The sequence below is a fragment of the Tachyglossus aculeatus genome, chromosome X4, assembly GCF_015852505.1.
Source record: "Tachyglossus aculeatus isolate mTacAcu1 chromosome X4, mTacAcu1.pri, whole genome shotgun sequence".
NCBI classification, from domain to species: Eukaryota; Metazoa; Chordata; class Mammalia; order Monotremata; family Tachyglossidae; genus Tachyglossus; species Tachyglossus aculeatus.
Window position 1 is genome coordinate 33,941,504 of NC_052098.1, and position 6,164 is coordinate 33,947,667.

A 6,164-nucleotide genomic window follows, 5' to 3' on the forward strand; every position below is an offset into this window, starting at 1 on the left:
GAGTTGGGAGAGACATGAGTCAGGGAGGTCAGCGAGGAGGCTGATATGGTAAACAAGGCTGGATAGGGTGCTTGGATTCTGCTGTACCACAGAATCATCAGTCAATCAATCAAAGGTATTTACTAAGGGCTTAGTGTATGTAGATAGAACACTGTACTGGGACTTGGAAAAGTATGGTACGACAGAATTGGTAGATGTGATACCTGCCCACAAGGAGCTTACAGTTTGCACGAATCCTATTTCCCGGGATTTTCCCACTTTGGTAACTGTTCTTTCGCTTGATCCAGTTTCTCCAAGATACCTTGGGGGTTTTGGTAGTTCTGGACACCTTGATGAATGGAGATTCCCTTGGGTGTGCTCCCTTTCATACTCACACACCCAGCTAACTCTTATGTTGATCCCTCTATACTCTCCACTGCTTCCCCACCTCTAGACTGTGAGCTCATTGTGGGCAGGGGATGTGTCTGTTTATTGTTGCATCGTACTCTCCCAAGTGCTTAGTACAGTGCTCTGCACACAGTAGGTGCTCAATAAATACAATTTGATTGCTTGATTCCCCCCACCTGTAACTTATGTTAGTGTCTGTCACCCCTGCTGGACTGTAAACCCCCCTAAGGCTGGGATCAGGTCTAACCACTCTATTGCACTCTCCCAAGTGCTTAATAGAGTGCTCTACACACAGTAAGTGCTCAATAAAATCCATCGAGTTCCTCCTACCTATCCTTACTCCTCTTCCTCCTATTTAGAAACCCTTCCCTCTCCCCATCTTAAAAGCCCTCCTAAAATAACATCTCCTCCAAGAGGCCCTCCCTGTTTAACAATTATTTCCCCCTACCAGCCCACCCCCCACTCCCCCCAGAGTCGCACCTGGAGAGTTTCCAGTACTCTACCAGTCTCAGCTATGGGAGGGAGAGTCAAGCAGATGCTTACCCATTCCATTCCTAGTTTGGGCAGTGGCTAGCGAGGGGAAGACAATCTGCTACAAGTCAAAACTCCCCTGTGGTGGGCAGTAGCATGGGAGAGAGTTGAGGGTGGAGACTCAAGTTTACTGTGCGGAAGGAGGCAATGGTAAACCACTTCTGTATTTTTACCAAGAAAACTCTATGGTTACAATACCAGAACGATTGCAGATGGAGGCGGGGTTATTCCAGGAGAGAATGCACCCCAGCCCCACGGCACTAATGTGCATATCCTTATACTGTGCTGCTTCACCTAGCTCTAATATATTTTAATGTCTATCTGCCCCTCTAGACTGTAAGCTATTGTACTTTCTCAAGCTTAGTAATAATAATAATAATAATAATAATGGCATTTATTAAGCACTTACTATGTGCAAAGCACTGTTTTAAGCGCTGGGGAGGTTACAAGGTGATCAGGTTGTCCCACGTGGGGCTCACAATCTTAATCCCCATTTTACAGATGAGGTAACTGAGGCACAGAGAAGTTAAGTGACTTGCCCAAAGTCACACAGCTGACAATTGCCGGAGCCGGGATTTGAACCCACGACCTCTGACTCCAAAGCCCATGCTCTTTCCATTGAGCCATGCTGCTTCTAGTATGGAGTACAGTGTTGTTGAGCATGTAGTACAGTGTTCTACCCTCCAGTGCTTAGAACAGTGCTTTGCATATAGTAAGTGCTTAATAAATGACATCATTATTATTACCCACAGTGAGCACCCAATGAACAACACTGACCTGCTCTCCCTTTGTGAATCCCATGTGGGACAGAAATTGTGTCTAATCCCTCTAGACTGTAAACTCGTTGTGGATGGGGAACACGGCTCCCAACTCTGTTGTATTGTCCTAAGTGCTTAGTAATACAGTGCTCTTCACACAATAAGTATCATTGTTGATGACTATCTTGTATCTACCTCAGTGATTAGCCCAAGGTAAGCTCTTAATAAAAAGCACTGTTATTAGTGGGTCCTGCTACCTCCAGACCCTTATAGGGTGTTTTTTTCACTGGGATAGGCTGGGGGGGCGGGGGGGGGGGGGGAGTGAGAAGTGAGGCCACACCCAGTGTCAAGTTATATTTGTTTCTGTGAGTTCCTGTGGTGACAGCCTAGGAGCAAGGAGTTTCAGTAAAAGTAGAGGTCTCAGGCTTTGACTATCCATCTCTGCTTGGCACTTTTGTGGTTTCCTCTTGAGGGACAGTTTCTTCACTCTCTCAGGTCATGGGCCATTATTTGAGAAGCTGGAAAAGCACATTTATTTTCTTCTCCTTAACCCGGAGACACAAATTTCCTGCTTTAGACCTGGGAGGGGGAAGGAGGTGGGTGGAGAGGGAAGGGAAGAGACCGGCAGCTCCCAAGGCAATTCTTAGAAGTAAGGGAAAGGGCAAAGGGGTGAAAGGGGATTTTAAAACACTTAGATGCTTCTTAGGATGAAAACTAATCTTGATTTTTACTGCGTCAAATGCTGCAATTGCTGAAGTAATCTGGACTTCCGCAGAGACAGTTGATATTAGGGGGAATAATGAACCAACGAAGTATGCCGAGAGAGGAAACAGCAGTTGGATAGAGAAACAGGAGACTAAAATTTTCCCCCAATAAGTGCTAAGGGTGGCTGGAGGAGGAAATAGTAGTAAAGCTATTTATTGAGTTCCCACTGGGTGCAATGCCCTGTAGCAAGGATTTGGGAATGCACAGCAGAAGCATGAGACATATTTCTGGCTCACAAGGAGTTTGTGATCTAAAGGGGGAGAGAGATAACAACAGTATTTACCAATGGAGTATTCAGAATGAATACATGGACTGTAGAATCGATCGTGCACATATACATCAGTGCTGAGGGAAGGTAGAAAAACACGTGAAAGTGCTAATTCTGAAAATCAAGTTTATTGATCCAAGAAGCATAAACTGGGGGGAGAAGCAAGGAGTCCTGATAAGTGAGGATGAATAGCCAAAGCTATGCAAAACCAACCTTTTCTCAGAAACTAATGACTTGCCATTAGGGCACAGTTTGAAAAACCAAAATGTTTTCCTGTACCCAAGGGTAGATGCACAATAAGAGATGGGACTTTGCACAGATGTTGAAAATGGGGTAAAAGAGGGAACTAAAGGGACAAAGAGCATCAAGAGCTCATGTTTGTTTATGATAAAGTGCAGTGAAGGACAAAACAAAAGGCCTGAGAACTTTCCCATACTATTATTCACTATCAGCAGTCTAGCATAAAAAAAGATCACCAAGTAGCAAATGAAAAGAGATTTCAGTTGCAATGTTTATTCAGTTTGCAGCTTCTTTCCATTATTACTTGCCACATGTTATTCTTACATGAATGGAGCTCAACGAGCTATGCGACTGGCTGAGGAAGAGTCTGACCGGTGAGGATATTAGTCTCCAACTTTATCACAGCAAACACCGTATTCTCATTAGAGGAGCTAAAGCTCTCTGAGAGGAAGGAAGAGGCATTAGTGAGAATTTCCCCCAGATAACAGATTTCTAGTCGAAAGGAATCCCTTTCAATTATGCTCCCCAAATATATATGTGAAATGGATGATTATTTTGGAATGGAGGTTGGAAATGCTAGATTTTTAAAGAAAATCTCAATAGGTGTTTTTCAAGATTTCACTTTCCACTTATATCGCAGATGGGCGTGGGGTTTTATCAGTGGGTTTTGCTGCTATTTACCTTTAGGGGCAAACACCAATTCAGTTCACAGAGCCATCAACTTCAGTACCTGTTCTCTGCAGCCATAAACATCATGATTAGCTTGGCTTCTCAGCGGTGGAAAGGGGGACAGAAATGGTTAAGAATCCTTAAGTAGAAACAAGAAAGTGATGGGGGAAAAAAATAAGGATTTTGTTGGACATACTCTGCACTTCCCTCGTGAGTGGGATGGTCACCAAAGAGCTGCCTCTGCACTGGGCAATTATGAACAGTTGTTAATGGTATTTATTGAGTGCTTAGTATGTGCAGAGCACTGTGTAAGCACTTGGAAGAGTAACAGTACAAGAGTTGACAGACACGTTCCCTGCCTATAATGTGCTAGAGTTTACTACTCATGTAGAGCACTGTACTAAGTATTGGGGTAAATACAATAAAATTAAGACATAATCCCTGGCTCTCAAGGAGCTCACAATCTAAGTGGGAGTAAGGAAGTAGGAGGAGGAGGGCAACATTAACAGAAGGGATAACAAGCCAACATACTGAAAGCAAAAATAGGGACAGCAGTAAATATGTCAACCAGATTGTACTGGAGAAGGCAGTGGCCAGGTACCTCATGGTTCCAGGCCAACAGTCTTTGGTTACAAACCGCTGCAATCTTCCCACTGTTTGGAAAGGCAGGTTTGGGTCTCATGGTGCTTGGAGGGAGAGGAGAGGCCCATCCAGGCAGTGACCCAGGAGCCCTCTGGCTACTCTCTGATCCAGTGCTTCCTCGCTCCATCCCGCCACCAGGCCAAGTGATGGTAACTTTCCAGAATCCCAGAGAGTGTGGGGATTAGGATTATCAGGAGTCCTGCTAAAAGGGGTAATCATAATGATAATTACAGTATTCGTTAAGCGCTTACTGTGTGCCAAGCACTGTTCCAAGCACTGAGATAGATATGAGGTAATCAGGTTGTCACACGTGGAGCTCATGTCTTAATCCCCATTTTACAGATGAGGTAACTGAGGCACAAAGAAGTTAAGTGACTTGCCCGAGTTCCCACAGCAGGCAAGTGACGGAGCCGGGTAAGGGAGATGGCAGCAGCTGCAGCGGCATTGTTAATGGTATTTATCGAGCACTTACTATGTGCCAAGCCCTTTACTAAGTGTGTGGGAGAATACAATACAGCAGCAGCATGTGTTCTGAGAGTCCCACCACTGTCCAACATTAGGGAGAGGGAGGAAGGGGCAAATTTAAGGGCAAATCATCTGTTTTTTAATTACCATCTCAGACTGACAGGATTCCCCACTAGTTGCCATGGTCCCTATACTCCAATCAATCAAACAGTGACATTTATTAAGCACTTACTATGTGCAGAGCACTGTACTAAGGACTTGAAAGATTAGCCCTCTGAGACCTTTATAGTTTAGAAGGGGAGACCGACATTGCAATGAACTCTGGAGAGGGGAAACGGCAGGGTATCAGGATACATACATAAACACTGTGGGGCTGAGGGTAAGTGCTTAAAGAATACAGAACTAAGTGCATAGGTGACACAGAAGAGCAAGTAGGGGAAACGAGGTCTTGGTGAAGGTCTCAGAGGAGGTGTGACTTTAGGAGGACTTTGAAGGTGGATAAGTGGTGGGCTGTCAAATAGGAAGGAGGAGAGACTTCCAGGCCAGAGGGAGGACATGGGTGCGAAGTTGGAGATGAGCCAGACAAGAATGAGGTACAGTTAGTAGGTTGGCATTAGCGGAGCAAAGTGTATGGGCTGGGTTGTAGTAGGAGATCAGCAAGGTACTTTATGATGGGTAGAGTTGACTGAGTGCCTTAAAATCGATGCTAAGAAGTTTCTATTTAATACACAGGTGGATGGGCAACCATTTGAGGTTCTTGAGGAGTGGAGAAATGCGGACTGATGACTGATTTATTTTATTTTTATTATTATTATTTTTTTTAGAAAAACGATCCAGGCATCAGAGTGAAGAGGGACTGGAGTGGGGAGAGGAAGGAGACAGGAAGGGCAGTGAGGAGGCTGATGCGGTAGTCAAGGTGGCATGACTCTAAATCTTGGGGCAACCTTACATGAGGTGGAAAGGGCTAAATATTCTGAGTGGCTCTATGGTGCTTCGATTTCTGACACCCACGCTCTTACCATTCCCCACGTCTTAGCCCTGCCTCTGATCCCTCTCTGTCCCCCTATCACATGGCTGGTTGCTACTCTGAACAAAGTGGCCATTCTTCAGTGCCTTTTCATACAGATGTTTTCATTTCAACTTAAAGCCCAATCTTCCTGTTAAAAATAGTTCGATAGATTTTTTTTTGGGGGTGCACATAGTCAACAAGTTCGATGAGCATTTTCAAATCTGAAATGCGAATGGTAGGCAAACAGAAGAAAGTGAGAGCAAGGAGGAAATGGCACTTTCACTAGTTGAACTATTAACTGGACTTTGCATTTAATTGGACATACCTAACTATTCAATGGGCTGATGAAATTAAAATCTACTTTAACGGCAAGTCACATGGCTAGCAGAAAGTCGGGGAAAAAAAGCAAACACACTACCACTTTTCTGGT

At 44.5% G+C, this 6,164-nt stretch overlaps 1 non-coding gene across 1 annotated transcript; it reads left to right on the top strand.

The window, feature by feature from the left end:
* The first annotated feature begins 849 nt into the window (after positions 1 to 849).
* On the top strand, positions 850 to 987 carry LOC119948245. The gene has a single exon (XR_005456655.1). It is a non-coding gene; the product is annotated as a small nucleolar RNA SNORA7 (small nucleolar RNA).
* Positions 988 to 6,164: the final 5,177 nt, after the last annotated feature.